General features: G+C 45.6%; 2 long non-coding RNA genes across 4 annotated transcripts; one reads left to right on the top strand and one right to left on the bottom strand.

Annotated features, from left to right (window-relative positions):
- Nucleotides 1-1,894: 1,894 nt before the first annotated feature.
- Nucleotides 1,895-12,954, bottom strand: LOC135326291 (uncharacterized). Of its 3 annotated transcripts, XR_010386819.1 has the most exons (4): nt 12,165-12,272; nt 11,818-11,973; nt 11,407-11,494; nt 1,895-10,692 (listed from the first exon to the last, which is right to left on the bottom strand). It is a non-coding gene; the product is annotated as an uncharacterized LOC135326291 (long non-coding RNA). The 3 variants fall into 3 exon arrangements; XR_010386820.1 differs by lacking the exons at nt 11,407-11,494; nt 12,165-12,272 and adding an exon at nt 12,844-12,954; XR_010386818.1 differs by lacking the exon at nt 11,407-11,494.
- Nucleotides 12,955-18,930: 5,976 nt separating this feature from the next.
- Nucleotides 18,931-20,123, top strand: LOC135326274 (uncharacterized). Its single transcript, XR_010386802.1, has 3 exons — nt 18,931-18,997; nt 19,258-19,350; nt 20,060-20,123. It is a non-coding gene; the product is annotated as an uncharacterized LOC135326274 (long non-coding RNA).
- The last annotated feature ends 553 nt before the right edge of the window (nt 20,124-20,676 follow it).

The raw sequence follows: 20,676 nt of genomic DNA, 5'->3' as shown, positions 1-20,676 counted from the left end.
GGAACTAGAGACGGCAAATGGGCTGACTCTGCTGAACTTACTGACTAATATAAACTTATTTCCCATAGAGCATCCTGACAGTTTAAACAAAGTTGCTTCAAAATGATCTTTTATGTTGTCCTGCAGGGTCACCCCAACTATCTTAAGAAGGGCAAGAAGGAGGATATGGGCAACTGCAAGCCAGCCAACCTCACCTTAAATTCCTGCAAAGGTGATGGAGTAATTAATCCTGGGTATTATTTCCAGCCATGTGAAGGACAGGAAAGTGACTGGGAGCAGTCAGCACAGATTTACAAAGGGGAAATAGTGCTTGATCAGCCTGATCCCCTTCTGTGACGAGATGACCGGCTTGGTGGATGAGAGGAGAGCAGGGCATGTTGTCTCCCTTGGCTTCAGGAAGGCTTTTGGCACTGTCTCCCATAATATCCTCATGGTCTTGATGAAGTACAGGTCAGAAAAGTGGATGATGGGACACAGTGCATCACCAGCAAGTTTGCAGATGATACAAAGCTGAGAAGAGCAGCAGATACATCAGATGGTTGTACTGCCATTCAGAGGGACCTTGACAGACTGGAGAAATGGGCAGAGAGTGACCTCACAAAGTTCAATAAAAGGAAATGTAAAGGCCTGCACCTGGGTGGTGGTGGGGCAGAGTAACTCCATGCACCAGGACAAACTGGGGACTGATGGGCTGGAGAGCAGTTTTGCAGAGAAGGACCTCGAGGTCCTGGCAGACAACAAGTTGGACACAAGTCAACAACAGCCCTCGTGGCAGAGGTGGCTGATATCGTCCTGAGCTGCATTAGCTCCAGCTCCAGCCTGAGCTTAACAGCTGCACTAGGAAGAGTGTTGCAAGCGGGTTGCAGGAGGGGATCCCTCCCCTCTGCTCAGCACTGCTGAGGCCACACCTGGAGTCAGGCTGGGTCCGGCTCCTTGCTCCCCAGTACGAGAGAGACATGGAGCTACTGGAGCGATTCCAGCAAAGGGCCACAGGGATGTTTATAAATATCTGATGGGAGGGTGTTAGATCACAGCATGTGTAGAAGAGTTTTTAGAGAATGTCTTCAACCAGAAAGACTCAGAACATATCTTGTATTTACACTCTCCTACCAGCACCGCTTTGTCTGCCTGTCCAGCTGCGGTGTCCTTAAATGATGGCAGCTACAAGCAACTTTTGCCCCTGGTCTCCAGGACTGGCTCTTTAACAAGTGTTGTTCGTTCTGGTAGAGCCCAGAGTGACCTGCCACTGACTGCCTCAGTGCGTGGTGATGCACATAGTTGTGGTACGATGCCGAAGTCAGCCTTGTTAGCAAGACTGCTTGTGTCATCAGAAGACAAACACACAGCCTCTTTAGTAATAAATCCAGACAACATGTTTAGTATTTTGATTCAGTGAATTATTCATATATATGACTTTTTCTGTAAGAGGGGAGTTGAGAGGTAATATTTCTCTTACCAAGCTTACAGCTGAATTAGTCACTCAGATCACTGCTTATCATCACTGGAGAGAAACTCGTAGAACACAGTTATTATTATCTTAAACATTTAACATTAACATTACCTATTCATTGCCTACGTCTCTCCATTTACTGTGAGGAGAGCTTAGTTTGGTTCAGCTGTAGACATTCTGCATTGCTTAAAACTGAATTAAGAGAAATAAATATTAGTCACATAAAATCAGTGGGACAATTAAGAAGCTTAGAGGTGAGCTGGTTTTTGTCAAAACAGTGTTCTGAACCAGAATTTTATGTTAGCTAAAAATACATTTGTAATTTTATTTGAGTAACTGGCTTCTACAAACTCTTTGGTGTCCATATGAATATATATGTTTGTGAATGCAAAAATAGATTTCTGTGTGTGTGCATGTGTGTATGTATAAAAATTCACTAAAATCTTCATTAAAGAATATTTTATTATGCTTTATAAATTAGTATATAGAGCTTATCTCACTGGGATTACTCTTAGTAGTATCTTAAATATTTTTCTCTCAGTAGAAATAAAGAAATAAAGCTTGGCTGATTGATAGCTTTTTACAGTATTAGTCTATTGACTTACAAGGCATCATTTCCTCCACAATTCCATCTTACTACACAATTGGACTTCTTAAACCCAATTCTTTCAAGAGTTTTTTGCCTACTACCTAACAGTTAAGAATTGCATGGAGAAGAGGCATGGAAAGGGAAAGGGGAAAGAGAAGGGGAAGTGGAAGAGGAGGGGGAAGGGGAAGGGGAAGGGGAAGGGAAAAGAGAGAGAAAGAGAAAAACGAGAGAGAAAGAGAGTGGGGACATGACAAATCTATGGAAGTCAATGGGATAAGGATCATGGATCTTCAATTTTTTTTTATAATCTCATTTAGCACCCCAAATAATATTTGCTGAAATTTTAATAATAAATGAAAGCTTTGACTTTAAGAAGAGTCTGGTACTGTGTGTCTTGTACAGATATATCTCAGGATTATGCTTCTAACCTGAACATTAATATTCATAGAGAACTCCACTGGTGTCTTATTCTGTTCTATTACTGAAGCAAAGAAAAAAATAAGAAATTATTTTTTCATTTATATTACTAAGCTTCAGTACACTTCTATTCATAGAACAGTGTAAAGTACCCTCAGGTACCTGAAAATGAGGCCTGAGAATTTTAGTTATCTGTTTGTATTTCGGGGCATTCAGTAGTAATGATAAACCATTATACTGCAGGATGAGCTGGTCTGTTAAAGACATATTGACATTCGATAAAAGTTGTCTTCATACAACAACTCTGAATAAAAAAGATTCTATGTTTATGACTCAGTACTTAAGCTCTTTCATAGTAATCGTAAATCTTTTTTCTGCTTTCCCACTATCTACTGAGATTTTTCACTTGAACATTCACCAGCATTTACAAATTGAATGTATTCTGTTCAGTAAGTTCAGAAACTGATTTAAAACCGTATTAGATGGCAAACGCAAGTAAGCACTAATATTGGAGGTCATCGTTGCTCTCATTGATTCACAAGTGCTATCTTGCTTATCTCTAAGTGATCAACACAGAAAATTCCTTCCAAAGTTTAGTCAGATTCCCTGGATTAAAATCATTCAATTAGAAGTATTTTAAATGAAAGTTATTAAGGTAAAATTCATTTTAACAGCAACACAAAAAAATCATGTGCAAATTCACAACTTTCAAAGAGTAATGAAGACAATTTAAAAATAATTTCTATTTTAGAACTGAGTCTAATGGATTTAATTCTGTAAATTTAGTGCAAACTTACAAGTGTTGCATAGGATAAAACTTAGCCCAGGCAGCTTACATTAGATTGTTGAACCCAAAGCCCAAGGAGAAAAGTTTTACTAAAACCTCCCAGGTAAAAAACAACCCTGTGGGAAAAACAAAGCAAAACAAAACCCAGAAACCGAAAATAACACTTGCCAAATTCAGAAGAACAGGAAACGACCAGTTATAGCTTTTGCTCTTCAACCAGAAAGGTAGACTCTTAAAGATACCTACAGGGCTTATTTTATACTTTTCTATTGCTCTGTTCTTCTCTGTCAATGCAGTACTCAAGGGAGGAAAAAACACTTACAATTTGTTTTTACAGAATCAATAACATGCCCATTTATTCCTTTTCTCAGATTTCTTTGATTTTTTTACTGTAATTTCTGTATGTTTCTATTTTTTTTATTCATCCAGAGAATCTCAGAGCCTCATTAAACTCTATAGATTTTCATGACAGATATGAAATAGCCAAAACACATTGGATTGACATTAGGTTTAAAGACAGGGATCACATGCCTAAAAGAGAATATAAATGTATCCTGCCTATATTCTCAACCACTTACACTTTTTTAATTTGCTAATTATGATATTTTGCCTATATGTTAACATATAATATTACTAGGATCAAAATAAATAATAGTGTTATGCTCAAAATCTTGTTTATGGGCAAAGAGGAAACATACCTTACATATAAAGCCAAGAATTTAGTGTTAATATAGTGGGAATCTTAACGGTCTAAATGCAGGATCGTTATTCGTCCAGAAGAAATTGTTACATGAGAAGAAGGGTTCTATACACCAAAAAAGCCTCAATAATAATAATAATAATAATACTGTTAAAATTGTTACACTTCAGAGTTTCTACTCTTTTCCCAGTATTATGTTCACCCTTCCGTTGCTCCGTAGGTCCTAGGTCTGTGGTTCATTTATGGCGGGATGACGGTGGGTGTTAGAGCGAGCTGTCAGCATCTGGGCTCCTTCGCCGGGAGGAATATGATGTTCATGGTGATGGTTTCCTCCTACTCACTCTAGGATTCATCTGCGGCTATTTTTATATGTTTTCTAGTATGCTTTTACATCATTCTTTCTTCATTGGTCTGCAGCTCTGTGTTGGATATGAATTTCTGGTGTTTGGGGCCTTTTACATAAGTTAAATGTGCATTTTTTGTTGTCCTGTTTGTTTATCAACCTATGGTTCTACCGTACAAAGATAAACACAAGTAAAATAAAATAGCCATCGCCATCCGGGCAGTTAGAAAAACTGCTGCCCCAGCTAAGCCGAGGGAAGCAGAGCTGCAGGCGAGACGAGTTCAGACAAAACTCGGGCCAAGCCTGACCAGCCTCAGTCCCGAGGCTGTGCAAACTCAGTGCGAAGCTTACGGCCAGGAGCTAGCAATGCCCATACTGTATTACAGGGTAACAGTAAAATCTCTCAAATTACAAAAATTCAGATTTGTTTTATAAAAACAAATTTAGACATCTGAACTGTCGACGACCACACATGAACTGGAAACTCGGAGTAGTTGAACGATAGGTGAGACAAGTCCTAAAGCAGCTGTCTTCTGATGTGTCTGACTACACTTAACCTAAATAATCTGGGAATTTAAATTGGTTCCCAAGTCTGGCACACACCACTTTGACCCATTTACTCCAGTGTTTGACAGAGACTAAACCTGGGTTCACCGCCTAGGAGGCAGCCAAAACACATCTAACCTGGACCAGGCGAATCCTTGTTTTCTCTCCTTTCTGTCACCATTCCCAGCAAATCTATGTACAACCCGAATAAGCAGCACATGCCGAATTTGGGTTCTGACTCAGGTGAGAGTCAGAATCATTTACCAATAGGTAAATGCAGCAGAGATAAGGCATAAGGATTCACATACACCACATGCTTTTTATGTTTGATATGAATATTACTCTTGTTTTTGTTATGCTCAAAATTATGATTATGGATAAAATTGAAACACAACTTTTATATTAAGACAAGAATTTATCAGCAGTTGCTGATTTTTGGAAGAGTTGAATTAGCTCGACAGTGGTGGCTGCAGTGATGGTTGTACGAGGCATCAGAGAAAGCTGGCTGAGATTTCTGTGAACAGAGGCATGTGCTACTTCTGGATTTCCATGAACGCTGGTGGTGCTAAATGGTGCACTGGTGTGAATAGACCTTATTGACATATCCTTGAAAACCAGGTAGAAATGTTTGTTTGTGTCACCTTTCTAGTCAAAGCTTGCACACAGAAAGCAGCCACAATTTGGTCCTAAATCTATCCAAACTATCTCAGAATTTAAGCAAAATCTGCTTTTAGCATATTTTTAATTGAAGAATAAGAAATTAAAATCATGAAAAGACAATGCGTATAGCTGTGCTAATGATTTTTTTTATAAATTCAGGGTGAAATATTTCAAATCACATTAAAATGAAATCAGACATGTCACATTTAAAATATACGTATATGATTTTCTGCTGTTTTAATTCATTATCAGTACACAAAACACAGAAAACGCAGTATGAATACATAGGATCCCAACACTGAACAAACAATATATCTGAACCAGCAAGAAACCCTGCTTAAAACACAGATTGCCCTGCTGAAGTCCTGTTAACCCCAAAATATATGTGAGATTTCTATGTCTGTAGCAAAAGGTCAGAAAAAGAAGAAAAGAAGGTGTGTTTTGACTAATACATTGACTTAAACTTTGGCTAGTGTGTCATTTTTTTGCTATGACATGTAGGGACTACTTTATCCGCAATCAAATTTCTTGAATGAAAATACAGTATGCAGGTGCTATAAAAAAAGAAATAATATGGTCAAAGTAATAAAAGAGGTAAAGTTCATACATTTGATTTGTTTCTCATATTGCTCATATTTACTTTATTGACCAGAAGGGTGCAATTGGTCAAGGGTTGTAATTTTTAAGCTCTTCATATTGATATATACATATTGTGTGTATATGTGTATATATACATATATATATATATCTATAAAAAATGTTGAAATGAATTTTAGCCTAGATATTATCTTCCTTGACAGCTAAGAAGAAAGTCTTTCCTTTAAATAGTGTTCTTCTCACATAGCTGTTTGTGGTTTGTAACACAGAGGTATACATGCACACAAGGGAAGATATTTAGTTATAGTGCACACAGGGCATAGTTTAAAGTGGGTTTAAAGAAGAGTAACATTTATTTTTGGTGGCTTTTTTCTTTTTTTGCCCTCCCATGAACATTTGGATAAACAGCAAACAGCTTATCAATTGTTGGATTTGTTGTGGCAAAAACCTGTGCCGTAGGGCTCTGCGACCCAAAAGGAAAGATAATGAAGTCGGTCAGTGAAATAAGATAGAAGTAATTGAATCGATTTTTTCAAGTAAAAAACAAAACAAGGAATCTGTAAGTCTGTTTCATGATTTTTGACTTTCTCTGAAAAGCCTTCAAAGGCGGTTATAAAGGTCAGGTATCTACACACAGTTAGCCATTTTTGGTAATCTGTGAAAATTTGTGGTTATTCTTAGGAGGAATCCTAGCATTTTTAATATGTCTGACTTTTTTTTTTGTCTGCTGATAGATGACCCAGTGTATTAGCGTTAACTCAGCATTTACAATGGAATGCAGTGAGCGTTTTTTGGGAGGGGAGCTGAGTCTGGGGGAAGGGAGAAAGGAGGGGCAGGGAGGAGGAGATTCTTATAATGAAGTTGTGGTGTTAAAGCTGAAAAGTTAAAGGTAAAATGTAACAGCTTGTCATAATTATGTTTCATATTGGCAGGTGTTCTGAACTTGCTGTTTGATAACTAGACATACAAATTTCAGCTCTTAAAGCTTTGCAGCCAATTTAAGGGCTCATTTATTTCACTGACAGCAAGATGTATATGTTGCCTGGCAGAGTGGATGTCTGGGGCCAAATCCACCAGTTTGTTGCTTGCTTGTCTCACGGGAAGTAAATAGTAGCAATTTTTCAGCATAGGCATACCAGCACAAGGTGTTTAGCAAATAAATGAGCATAAGATGACCTGTGGTGTCCTGAAATTACTAAAATTCATGAATAATAAAATGATCTATAGCTTGTTAGCAGAGGGCTATAGCAAAGGCTAATTTGCAGTCACTGAAGCTTTACAGGATAATTTGTAACTTTTGAAAATTTAATGACTTCATCAGCTTTTACCAGTTTTTCTTTTTACCAATATAATTGTCTGAAAGCTACCTTCGGCAGAGCTCTTCTGTCTAGATAATATCACAATCACCTATGTCATCACATTATGAATACTTAACGGACTTTATCTGAAGAACTACTTCTCTTTTCTTTTATCTTTCCTTTCATGTCTGTATTACGGTAACTAACAAAAATGTGTCTTTATCCTATGAAGACATACTTTTCATTTTGTTAAATCTTCTTGACATGGGAGACAGTTATAAGAAAAAAAATCAGTAGAGTAATGCAAAGGGAAGAGGAATTTAAAACATATATATGTTAACATATACATAAATACATATACATATTTGAGCAAACTATAGCTCACTGGAAATACACTGAAAGCACCCTAAAACAAGATCAAAGAAATCAGATGGAATCTTAAAGGGCTCTGCACATAACATATCACACATATTCAACAGCATTTAGTTACGGCTTTGCCAAGGAAAAGAGGGACCTGTGAGTTTTGATCCTCGATCACAGTGTTTATTTTTAATTAGATGAGATAGTCACTAACCCATGCATACAGAAATAATCAAGGGAACAGGGACCAAAACCACAGCTGTTGTCTCCTTCACCTGAAAGGCTGATCACTGAGTACGCTGTTCTTTCGTCCTTCCAGATTCAAACATTTTGAATTCTTTGGTGTCTTAATACTCGCTGTCTCCTACGTACATTACAGTTGGAGCCAGATTTGTGTTACCTTGGATATTGCTACATGAAAACGGGATGTAAGCCAATAGTCAGGCATACTTCAAAGTGAAGACTGTGGTTATGTTAAGCATTGCAGGAGTGCACACACTCCTGCAGCTTATAATTTGCTTTTCAAATGGTGACACTGTTTTAAGGCCTCTGAATTCTCTGTGTCACCTATCTCATAGGTTTCCTGGGCACATTTAGAAAAATATGCCCCTTCGCTACACTTTTGTGTGTCCCCTTTCTACATAAAGATCCCCACCCCTCGACGGGTATAAATATAACTACAGGTTGACGGCACCTTTTTCTCACCTAGTGCCATACCTTTGAGAAAGAAGAGATCCATCTAAAACTAGTGAAGAAAGTCCTATGCCAGGATTTATACGGGACTAACTCATTTCAATACCAAATGTACCTATCAGAGGAATGTTCCACCTGCAAAAACATACATTTCTATCAGGAAATATTTGAACGTTAATCTAGAAAAGCAAAAATAGAAAATGGGAGCATCCCCTGTGCAATCGCTACTTTTTTAAAAACATACTCTTAGTTAGGGAAGTTGAATTTTTAAACCATTAAAAAGTAAAGATAATTAACATCATTCACATAATACAGAGAAACAGCGATATTCGTCAGATACTTTTTAAAGTGCTTTAAGGGGATACTTACGAAGAGAATATTAGAAAAAGAGAAAGTACAACTGGAATATAGCAATATCTGGAAAATACAATTTAAGGAAAAGAGTATTCAAAGGAGGAAAGGGAAAGATAAAATAAATGAAATAAGTAGCTAGTGCACTTATTTTACAATTTTAATTCATTTTTAACCTTTGAACACTATTGAAGGCAAAAAATTGCAAAATTTATTCATTTATAGAGCCTTTTTAGTTTATTTTAGAAGTAGTTATTCTCTGACAATGCAGAACAAATCTCTCTTTTTAAAATATTTTTGATTTATGATTTAAAATTAATGACTTAGAAAGTATCATTCTACACAATATTTATATTGGTCTTCAAGTATTATATGTTGAGAAATCGCTGTATTATATGTTGAGAAAATATAAGATAGATCATGTGCAACAACGGGTTTCTCCAGATAACGGGCATCCTGAAGGAAACTTTACATAGGTAATCACAGTGACCTTGCTCTCTGTGGACAGTGTTTTTTGTAGTCAGAGCATATGGACCATGTACTTAGTCCCAGAACTTCAGAGTGGGTGCTTAAATCACAGTAAGTGGGAATTGCTCCTGAAAAAGGAGCTCAAATCACAGTAAGTGGGAATTGCTCCTGAAAAAGGAGCTCTTTTTTTTTTTTGATTTTGTTTTATCCCCATCTCTGTCAAAGCAGTGATGTATCCTTCTGAGTTTTCTTGGGTAGAGGAAAAAAAAAAAAGATTAGGGACCTTGATCATATCACCTTCACTAGTCTGCTACTAAAAAAAAACTGAAAAAAAATCCTATTTCATCCCCTTACCATGCTTCCCCAGGAACTTAAGCTCTGTGAGCCAAAGGTAGTAGAACAATGAAGCAGTAGTTTAATGTTGTTTTTATGTTTAAATAAATTATTATCCTCTTTCTTTTTTCTGTATCCCATATCTTTTTTGTTCTTTCAGGCTATGAATATGCAGATCAAGTACTCTGTCTTTCTCTTTTTTTCCAGTAGCAAAACCATTAATAATTCCGTATAGGATTCTGACTATTTGGTAGTCTAAGAGCAGCTGTGAATTGCCCAGAAAAGATCCACCCCTTGTGGACACCGTGTCAGCATGATACCCGGTGATGACAGTGCACCTGAAGTCTCTTTAGGCTTGAACACACCACAGGCACAGTGTGCTGGGTCTGCCTGTTTGGCTACAGGCTAACCTGGACACAGTTCGCTGGGAGTCTCTGAATAGTCACACACCCAGAAGGCTGAAACTTGTATACATATACATCTCTGGAAACCGTCTTTTTAGGTTGTACATACGCTATAACATTGCTATATGTCTTGGCTGCAGAAAGTATTTTCTAAATGTGTAAGGTTGTTGGATAACTGCATTCATTCTGAGCTTGCATGGCAAATCTCATATGCTCCATAGGTAGAGAAACAGCAATTAATATTATCTACCAGGATGAGAGAGAGACTCCTGCAGCACCGAGACTGAAGAATAAAGATATTAAATTTTCATACCATCTTAACACCAAGTAATGTTTACCAGCTCATTCAATCTCCTTATTCAAGGTCTAAAATGAAATAATCACTTTAACTGTTCATGGAGAATATTGCACAATTTTGACTATGTGATATATTCGTGATCTAAACCAGAATCCATTTAATCAGTTACCGAATCAAACTTGAGATCTAGGGTGGCTTTTCTATCGAGGACAGCGGGATGCGTTCCCGACAGAACTTTATCAAGGGTTCTCACCACAAAGGTCTGTCTTAGTTACTCTTTTTTGCACTAAGCACAGACAGCAGCAGTTCACACACCAGCACGAAGCCCGGCATCACAGCCCTCGGAAAGGAAGTCGACTGTGCCTGCTCGGTAACCCTCAGGTGGGGAGGTGGGCGAACTGCACCAGATAAAAGCATTAAAGCTGTTAACACTCTGGTCTGATCATTCTAATATGCAACATTCCAGCAAGTCAATTTAATGAGCTTAGTGCAGTAAGAGCAATTTCAGCTATTTTCACATATTTGAGTGCTTGAATGTGAGCTATATTTCCTTCTTTTATCTTTTTAATACACCTAATTAAAACTACACAGACTTGGTTAACTTTTTAAAATAGCCACTCTCTACAGAATACTGGGAAAGGAGCAAAATTAGTCAAGTATTTTTAGAACTGCTTGTGCCCTTAAACTGAAAATGTTATCATTTATACATCTGTGAGCAAGGATTACAGGATCAGACCCTGAATTACATTTTACTCATGCTTATCAATTGTTTCCAGACTATTACATACATGCTTTATCCACAGATTAGTTTAAAAAATAATCCTTTTTTTTACCTGATATTTTTACCTGATATTGTGTGGTTTAATGGCTTTGGGGGGGTGGTTGCAGGAAGGGTGGGACTCTGCGGGGCCCTCAGGGCAGGGGTGCCATCCCAGATGCGTAGGGAGCGCATAGGGGTGCCCCACGTGGCTGTCAGCTTGGCAGGAGGAGCCACGGGTCTCCCACCCCACCAGACAGGGTGGGGGGGGAGGGAGAGGAGGAGGAGAAGGAGGAGGAGGAGGGGGGATTTATGAGCTCGCAGAGGACGCCAGAGGAGGCAGCAGGGAACTCACCAAGGGCCCCGCATCCCAGACGAGAGGAGGCATCAGGCTGCTGTGCCGCTGCTGGAAACATCCAGACCCCTGCGCAGCGTACGAGCGCCTGGGGAGATGCCAGAGGCAATGGAGGACCCATCGACACATGCTGCACCGGGGAAACTCATGGCTTTAGGGCAGCTGTACAGGAGGGAGCAGGGCTCAGCGGGGGTTCCAATCAGTTGGTGCCCAGGTCGGCTGGTACCCACAGTCTGTGCCTGGGGGCAGGGGAGGCCTCAGGGTGTCCAGGAGCATCTGTCTTCTACCCATCTTCTTGCTTGCCTAGCCACAATTCTCAAGTAAATAACTTGGGGCTGCACTAATCGTATCTAACTCAAGTTGACCTTAACCCTATTTGGTCCAGAGGTTTTAAACTCCTTCATGACCTACCAGCACTCTCGGGCACGCCTATTGCATCAGGAGCCGTCCTCCCGCCGACGCCGTGCCCTAATCCCGCTCCGGGGCCCGCCTGCCCCCCCGCTCCTCCAGGCTGCGTCCGCAGGGGCGAGCGCACGCCCCGGCCCGCGCTGGGGAGGAACCGGGGCCCTACAGGCGACACACGCAAAAGGGAGAGTCAGAGCCGCGCTCCGGCAGACCCGGCGCCGCGCAGACCCGGCGCCGCGCGGCCCCCGGCCCGACTCCCCCCCCCCGCCCCGCCGCCTCCACGCAGCGACGGCCCCGGCTGGCAGGACACAGCCCGACACCCGCGGCCACCCGAAGGCACACGCTCGCCTCACCTCGCCTCACCGCGGCCCCCACATGCTCGACTCCAGCGCGCCTCTGCCCTCGCCCGCCGCCGTCCAGCCAAAACACCCGCCCTGCTCGCCGCCATCTTGCCCGAGCGCGAGGGGCGGGGGGAGCGCGAGGGGCGGGGGGAGCGCGAGAGGGGCGGGGGGAGCGCGAGAGGGGCGGGGGGAGCGCGAGGGGCGGGGGGAGCGCGAGGGGCGGGGGGAGCGCGAGGGGCGGGGGAGCGCGAGGGGCGGGGGGAGCGCGAGAGGGGCGGGGGGAGCGCGAGAGGGGCGGGGGGAGCGCGAGAGGGGCGGGGGGAGCGCGAGGGGCGGGGGAGCGGAGCGCGAGGCAGGCCAGACCCGCAATGGCCCCACCCTCGCGTGGTCGCAGCGCCGCGCTGCAGCCGGCCGGCTCCCGCGCGCTAACCGCAGCCCGCCGCGCCACCCCGGCGCTCAGGCCGAGCAGCGAGCGCCCCGAGGCTGCTCTGCCCGCGCCCGAGAGAGCGGCGGGCATCAGCGAGCAGGCGCTGGGGCTGCCCCGGGGAGAGAGCGCCGCGGAGCAGCTCCGAGACAGCACTGCCCGTCCCCGCGCCCCCAGGAAGCACCGAGAAGGAAAAGCCCTCTCGGGAAAAGCGCTCCCGGTCCGTGAGCACCGGGCAGGGGGCACGAGCGCGGCCCCTGCGCTTACCCGTCCCCGAGAGAGCGCAGAGTAGCGGCCAACGCGGCGACCGGCAGCGCGCACGTGTGCGCCGGCTGCCCGCAACGGTCTTCGTACGCAGCGGTGGCCGCCGGCGGCTGCAGTGCTGCCTTGTCGACACGCGAGGGCAGCCGTGAGCGCGCCGGAACGCAATGCGCATGCGCGCCCCCCCTCCCGCGTGCAGTGCCGCCTTTCAGACACGCGAGGGCAGCAAGGAGCAGGGCGCAGCGCTTTCCTGCCCCCCTTGCAAAATACTCGCTAGGCAAAAGTGGCTTGGGCTCCTCCCGAACGCTTACCTGGCTTCATTACTACAGCTATTAGGAACCGAAGTGCATAGCCTTCTAGAAAAGGGAACGACCGTCTTTTCAGAACTTCCTGCGACTCCCCAGAATTGTCACTGCCTTGCATCAGCAGCCAGCTTCTTCCAACCCAGCCGCAAGAAACATTTTGCCTTCCCGGCAGAACTTTCTGCTCCCCGGGGGGTCCAAAGGAAACCCGTCACTCACTACTGTCTGTCAAAACGTACCGGAAGCCCTCAAATACAGGACAAGACGCCTTCTCTAAGGAAGCTGACTACTAGGTCTGCTTCACGGCAGCTTCTCCCCAGTATCAGGGCCCACTCAATAAACAAAATAGGACGAGAGATGTCTTAATCTGCTCCAAGTGCTTTCGTAGAAGAGAACAACATCAAAACGAGGTATTATTGCATTTAGCCTCCACTACACGTGCTACCCCAGCGCCACTGTGACTGCTTATTAGCAATAGCAATTAACAACTATGATTAGTGGTTTGATTTTCTGTTAGTCTAAGTATCTGATGTTCTTGTACATGCTATATTAGATTTTTGTCACAGGAACAGTGAATAAACAAGAAGCCACTGTCTTACCATGTGAGCAAAATGAGAATTGTGAATACAGTTCTGTGATTAAACATTTGGGTGGGGGGGATGTCTGAAAGTTCCTGGCTAATGAATTCCCAGGAGTTGGCTGATGAGAAGAATAATTTAAGATTTCTTTAATTGATATTTTTTAAACATTTTAATATGTGGATCTAAATGGAAGTTGCTTGTAACTCAAAAATCAATTTTTATATTTTAACATTGCTATCTGTAATACTTGTACATTTAAAATATATTAATTGAAATGCACACTAACTGGAAAAAAGCTTTAGGCAACAATAATAGAATGCTGTTACTTTTTTTTTTACATTTGATTGGAAATATGCACAAAAATGTATTTCCATACACAGAAAAAGAAATTTTCCAGAAAATATGTTTACAATTTTATCTTTATTCACTGTCATATGAAAATTACAGTCACATAAGGTTGTCTTCTTGTAATCTATTGAGAAATACTCTATCTCCAGGGTATGGCATAAGCCTCTTTTTCTGAGGGCATCGACATCATGGCAGAAAAGAAAGAAAGAAAAGAGCCCATCAGCCCAGGTGACCACTCCATCTCCGGTCGCTGGAAAATGCCAATTGAACAGAAAAGGAGGTGTGAGAAGACACGCAGATACCGTCCATACTCCTGACCACTCCAGAAGTAAGACCCACGAACGAGTGACTGAGCGAGATGGGGAAAAGTGGCTTTGTGGGAGGGCAAGGAGCCTGCTCCTGAGCCCGTGCCCACCTCTGGTGCCATCCCCCAAGGGAGGGACTGCCTGGGACACCAGCCCGCAGCGGTCAGCAGACGTCTGTGAGGTGTGCGTGGGACGCGGGGGTGTCACAATGGCCTTGGCTGCCCGCCCGGGCGTCTGGGGAGGTGGGGTCTTCAGTGGCTTGCTCCTTCACCTGTGAGGAGGTAGCTGGAGCGAGCACTGCTGTCCGGAAGGAATTCCTTCTGAGATGAAGAGATTACGATTGTGGTGGGGTAAGGGCCACTCCTCAGTTCTTTATGGCAGGCCCACAGAGCTCCTCCCGTTCGGGGCTGTCCTCTGCTCGATTTCTAAATGCCTGATCTCGACCTGGATCCTCCTGCTGTGAACTTCTCACCCAAGGAACTCATCCACAAAATCCCTCGGAGGGAAGGGAAAGGAAGCAACCAAGGCAGAGTCGTTTTTCTGCTGTGTCTCCTCGGCACACTGCAGACAACTTTGATGCCATCTACCAGACGTCAGGCCTGCCTGCCTGAATCTGGTGGCTCCAATACGCCCACCTTTGGCTGGGTAATAGAGGCACCTGCTGCAAACCAGCTGGTCTTCTGGTGTTAGCAGTGAGGGGAGGAATTTCCCTGAAGGCTGGGGAGCCGTTTGACCCAGCCTGATGCTAATACCTGAGGGCAGGTAATCCTCAGCTTGTTTCCTTCCAGGTCGCTTGACTAAAAGAGCTTCCCGGGTGAGACCTGAGGAGCCTGAGGATGGAGGCGTGGATGCAGAGTCTCCTCCTGCAGCCACCAACACCTTGCCTGGCTCTGTGGTCTCCTTTCTGTGCCAACTGCAGGAAAATGAGGTAAGGGAGTGGCAGTTTCAGTGGATTCCGCCTGAATTCAAGCACTTGGATTCCGAACGTGCCTGGCTCAGGCACCAGGGGATGTGCTCTTGCCACATGGTAAATGCACTCTCCTGCAAACACCGCATCACAGAAATGCAATTTTTGCCAGTCATTAGGAGACAATGCTACTGCACATCATCCTTTCTCACAGAAGGCAGGAGTGCAGTAGAGGACACGGCCAACCTTCTGGTCATTTGCTCTCCCCAGGCTTCCTCCTTTTGTCGACATATTCTCTGAAAACTTCCTGAGCGCAGCAGTAGTCCTACACCCACCCTAAGCCCCCGGCCACCTCTCTGTCTGGGCTGCTGTCTGCGGCTCCGACCATGCTTTGATCTTTGTCGACTTCTCAAAGACAGTGAAACATAAACATAATTTGAGAACCAATCTGTGCAGGGAAGGCAGATCTCCCGGTATGATCCACAAAAGTTACCCCAGGAACTTCCCTAAGGAGCCGGGGGAAGCCTGTGAGTCAGGCCCTACCAAGGAAGTCTGGAAATGCCATTGTCCCGTGTATTCCTTTTGCCCCCGGCACTTTGTTTGGTCTAGAGGAGCTATGAGCTCTTTGGGGCAGCAACTGTGTGGTTGCAGAATATCCAGCAGAGTGGAGGGAGCTGTGAAGTTGGGGAGATCCTTACCAGAGCAATGGGTGGATCCTCCGTTTGGCGAAACACTTCCTTGTGAGGCTGGTCACTCAGCTACTTTCTAGGACTAGATCCTCGAAATGGAGCTGTCTGCATGATGCCGTTTGGGAAGGCTGTACGGACCAAGTGCTCTACGACATCCTGGTCATCAAGGAGAAAGAAGTTCAGATGTTCCCTGTTCTGATTTGTCCTCAGGGTAATCGGGTAGAAATTTACCAGGAACTGGGGAGAATCCTCCAGGAAGATGGCGACCATTTGGAGAGAGATCTGTTAAGCCAATTAATAACATTGGCTTCAAGGGATTTGAGAGTGGCAAGCTTGTTCTCTTCGAAACTAGTCAAAGCATCCTGCCTAGAGCCCTGTTGTCTGGAAAGCTATAGCATGACACCAAAGATCTCCCCTTTGCCTTAAGAACCAATGACAGTCCCCAGATCCCACTATGGGAGACTCTTCCTCAGGGCAGCTGACTCCTTGAGGGAAAGGGCCATATCCAGCCAAGCTCTTGAGCAGGTGCAACCTCTGAAGTAGCTGCCCTGTGTAAAGTGGCACTGGGCCTTTGGCTGCAGCTGAGGCAAGCAGGCCCACGACTGCTGTAACAAGCATGTCTGTGCTGAAGGGAAAGGCTCCAGGCAGGGAGGCAGAAACTCAGCCTGCTTCCACACGGTTGGCCATTGGATTACCGTTCTTAGGTAGTCATCCTGCTTTGAGGAAGAGGCATGGCGAAGTGCCAGTCCCTTCCCTGCTGTACCCAATATTCCATCTGGCCTTCTGTGTGGAGCGTGTTCGTTGCTGGAGCCTTCTGGGAGCTTCTCTGTTCCTATTCTCCCGCTGTCACAAAGGGAAGGGAGAGGCAGCAGTAGCACAGAAGGGCAAATGGTCAAACTCTTTCTTGACCAACAAGTTTAGGACTGCTGAACTGCTTACCTTTCACAAAGGGGCAAAGCGGTGGCAGCCAAACAAGGCAGGGAATATTTATCACTGATGGATCTCTCTGGAGAGATGACGTTTCTCTCACTCTTCCCTTCAACATGGAAATGTAGAGCTGAAGTCATACAGCCATCGTTGGCTAGTTCCATCTGCCCCGCTGCCTCAGTCTTTCCTGTGTTGATGGTTTTCCTTCATGGTCCTTTTGTAGGGTGTAACGGATGTCGTGCAAAGAGCAGCAAGTGACATCCTGGTCTCCCTGGCCCGCTCTCACTTCCTACAAGTCATGGAAGAGCTACAGCGTCATCTGAAGCCTGTGGAGGATATCCCTCAGGAATTTGTTTTTATAACCCTCAGCAAACTGGCCACGAGCTATGGTACGGCAACTTGGGCTGCATGCTTTGGTGCTGGCTTCTTTGAGCAGCGGGAGAAGGGTTTCGGTTGTTGGAATATGGGAGGGCTACAGGGTTATGGCTTCCACATCTTTTGCTGCCTGGGAGCAGTCGGAAGTGGTGGCTTTGTCCCCTGAGCTAAGTGCCCTAAGGATGGGACCGTGGGAAGACCCAGCCTAGCGGAGTTCTGCTCCACTCTGCTTCCAGTCCCACCCTGAAGGGCTTCCCTGCTCCCATCCCTCGGGGAAGGGCACCCTTGCTGAACAGCTTTCCTGACAGCAGGTTGTTTGCTTTCCCTCTGCCCTTCTCTGCAGCACTGAGCTGCATCCCGTTTCTGGAAATGACCTGGAATGTCATGTACACCATGCTGGGGCGAGTACAGAGCAGCAGGATGAAGCAAGCCTTCTGTGCTGGTAAGTGTCCACCTCTAGTGCCAGGGCTGCACTGGGATGCAGAGGGAAGGGGAAGTTAGTGAGCGGCAGTCGGCACCCAAGTCTCTTCTCTCTCAAGCTGCTACTGCAGGTTCTGAACCTCTAGGGAGCTCCAGCCCTTTAAAGCTCCAAACAGTCTGTACAACATAAAAGAATGTCTAAAGCTCAGGAGATGGCTGTGGCCAGGAAGGGAATGGAGTTGTTGGAGTTTTACTACTCAGCTAATTTTACTACTCAACAGCTAATCTTGGAGGGGGGAAAAAGGACTAGCAGGAACAAGGAGGAGAAGAGGGAGGAGAGAAACAGCTTAGCATTTCAAGGAAGGCATTTTCAAACATTTCACGCCTGCCCCAGAACCCAAAACTGCTCTGGAGCTAAGTGCTGATGAGCATGGGACGGCAGTTTGAGACAGGCTGGAGTGATAATGCAAACTCTTCTCTCTGGGACATACTTGACAGAGTGACCTTTCTCCCCATCTTTCATGCAGTTCTGGAAACGTGGTCGAAAGGGGTGACTGTTTACTTCCAAGACTGGGCAAAGTGCTCCTTCCCTCGAATAGGGGAAGCCCAGCTTTGTGAGAAGACATACCCTTTCTTCTGCTACGTGGTCAGAAACTGGCTGGACTGTGAAGAGAAGGAGGTGAGACTGGCTGCCTTTGTGGCCCTTTAGCAGCAGCAGCTGCAATGCTGGAGTTCACCTGTCTTTCTGGGGAACAGTGGTGTCACGTCAGGAGAAGTGCTTTCCAGGGAGGAAGCAGGTCGTTGAGGCGTTGTCTAGAGCTGGGAGCCTGCTGCAGCTCGACAGTGTGGAAATGCTGTGGGCCAACAGGCAGTGTGCCTGGAGTCCCGCTTTGCAGCCTCGCGATGAACTAGTGAGGCCAGGCCGGGTCTGGAGAACCGCCGCTGGGAACCAGCCAAATTCCAGTGGCCTTTGAGCCCCAAGGGTCTTGGGTTTAGAAGAGGGGAAATGTTCTCTCTCTTCTCGAGCAAGACCGTTTCCTCCAGAGGAAGCTGGGAAATGGCCGTCTTTGGGAAGGGGGAAGTTTGTGTCTGGGGGATGCTGCCTCCTAGAGCAGAGCTTCAGTCGGAGCAAACAAAGGTCTTCTGTCTTCCTTGTGTGCAGCTCAAGGAGGACATCATCAGGGCTGTGGCAGCTATGATGGGCCTCCTCCTTCATCAGGAAGAGTATCAAGGGCATGTGTGCGACCAGCTCTGCTGGCTCTTGGACCAGTATGAAGAGGTCCAAGATGGTTTTCACGTGACCAAGGTGAGGTGTCTGGCAAGATACGATGTGGCTGCATGGGTCAGGGTGAGTGTGTGCTGGGATCAGGGAGCTGTGGGAGTTCCTGGAGGAGCTGGGAACCTGTTAGAGAAGAAGCCAAGACAGTCGCACACAGATGGAGGGGGAGGCTTGATACTGCCTGTTTTTTCAGGGCAGAGAACAGCCAACTGTGGAGGCATGCTGTCCTGTGTTAATGAGCTGCTCTCACTCACAAGCCACCCTCTCGTTTTCACTTTTTCTTGTAGCGTCTCAGGCATTTCTTGGAAGCTGTGGAGAAAACTGAGCCCTTTATCCCCAGGGAAAGAGTTTTTATCATCTGCATTGTTGTGCACAACCAGGTAAGCAGGGGCTGAACATCTTGCACTTCCCTCTGGGTTAGCAGGTCTGCCTCTGGTTGGCAGGAAAGACCCATGGGGTGGCAGGGCAGAGTTTCCCTCCTTTGGGCTTTTCTCATACCTTGCAGTCAGGTCCATACAGCTGTTGAGGCCCCCATTCCGGCCAGGTGCCCACGGACTTTTCCAGGGCTGCTTTGCCTGGTTCCAGGGACAGCTCAGTTCACAAAGGAGTTTCCTGCTCGGGCAGAGAGCAGGAGGAATCTGGAGCCCAGAGAGCTGAAGCTGAGCCTTGGAATCCCAGCCAGCCCTTGTATCCTAACGGCCTTTTGCTGCTGCGGAACTGACTGGAACTCAAAGGTTGCTCTTGCCTCTAGGGCGTAGCCTTTGTTTTGGCTGTGGGTCCCCTGTCGTAGGCTCAAACTCCCTCTGGAGCGTTAGAGTGGAGCTGACAAGACGCTCAGGAAGGTGTTCATCTCTGACTCCAGGATCTAGAAGCTGTCTGTCAGAGCACAAGCTCATCTCTGGCCTCTCCGTAGAGTTCCAGAGAGACAGAAGGGTGGGGGGGAAGCAGAAGACAGCTTTGAGAGGACAGAGCACTGTCCTTCTTGAATGGCATCTTTCCCTGTGAGTCCCCAGGGAGACAAGACCTCATAGGAGCGATTCTTTTCAGTCTCTCTCAAGACTGATCCTAAAACGTACCTCATTCCCACAGCTCTCGGATGTGACCAAGAAGCACCGCATTGGCCATAAAACAGAGCTGTGCCACTGCATGCTGCTACTAGGTAAGGAGAAAACAGAATTTGGCTGTGGTTTCTTTGAAAGCTCTGCAATGGGAGAAGAGCTTGATTGTTAACCTAGAACATGATTTCTTCCCTCCAGCCCGAAGCTTCCCTGAGGAGACCATGGAGTTTCTGTACTCACAACTGGAGGCTGAGAACGAGGCTTCTAGAATAGCAGCCCTGTCTCTGCTGAGATTCTTTGTTCATTGTGACTGTAAGTAACACTAGGAAGAAAATAGGAGGAATGATGTACTTTGGCTGAGGGACTACGAGCAGAAACAGCCAAGAGCTGAAGCCATGAACTGCCAGAGCCTGATCAGAGGAGGTGTTCAGGCTGTGCAGTTGGGCTGTGGTAGACCAGACTCCTCTGCAACCTGAGTGCACAAGAAGTGCACACTCCCTGAGGTATCTCAGAAGTCGCCCGAGTCCCCTTCAGCTCTGAGAAACAGGCCAGCAGCCTTGTCAAAATCCATGGAGGGCACACGCTTAGTGTGGACCAAGCACCTTACCATGTTTCAGCTGAGAAAGGGTGAAGCACAGAAATGCGTGG

The sequence above is a fragment of the Dromaius novaehollandiae genome, unplaced genomic scaffold (assembly GCF_036370855.1).
Source record: "Dromaius novaehollandiae isolate bDroNov1 unplaced genomic scaffold, bDroNov1.hap1 HAP1_SCAFFOLD_102, whole genome shotgun sequence".
Lineage (NCBI taxonomy): Eukaryota > Metazoa > Chordata > Aves > Casuariiformes > Dromaiidae > Dromaius > Dromaius novaehollandiae.
Note: the sequence above shows the minus strand (reverse complement) of the source record. Positions and strands in the feature narration are given on the sequence as shown.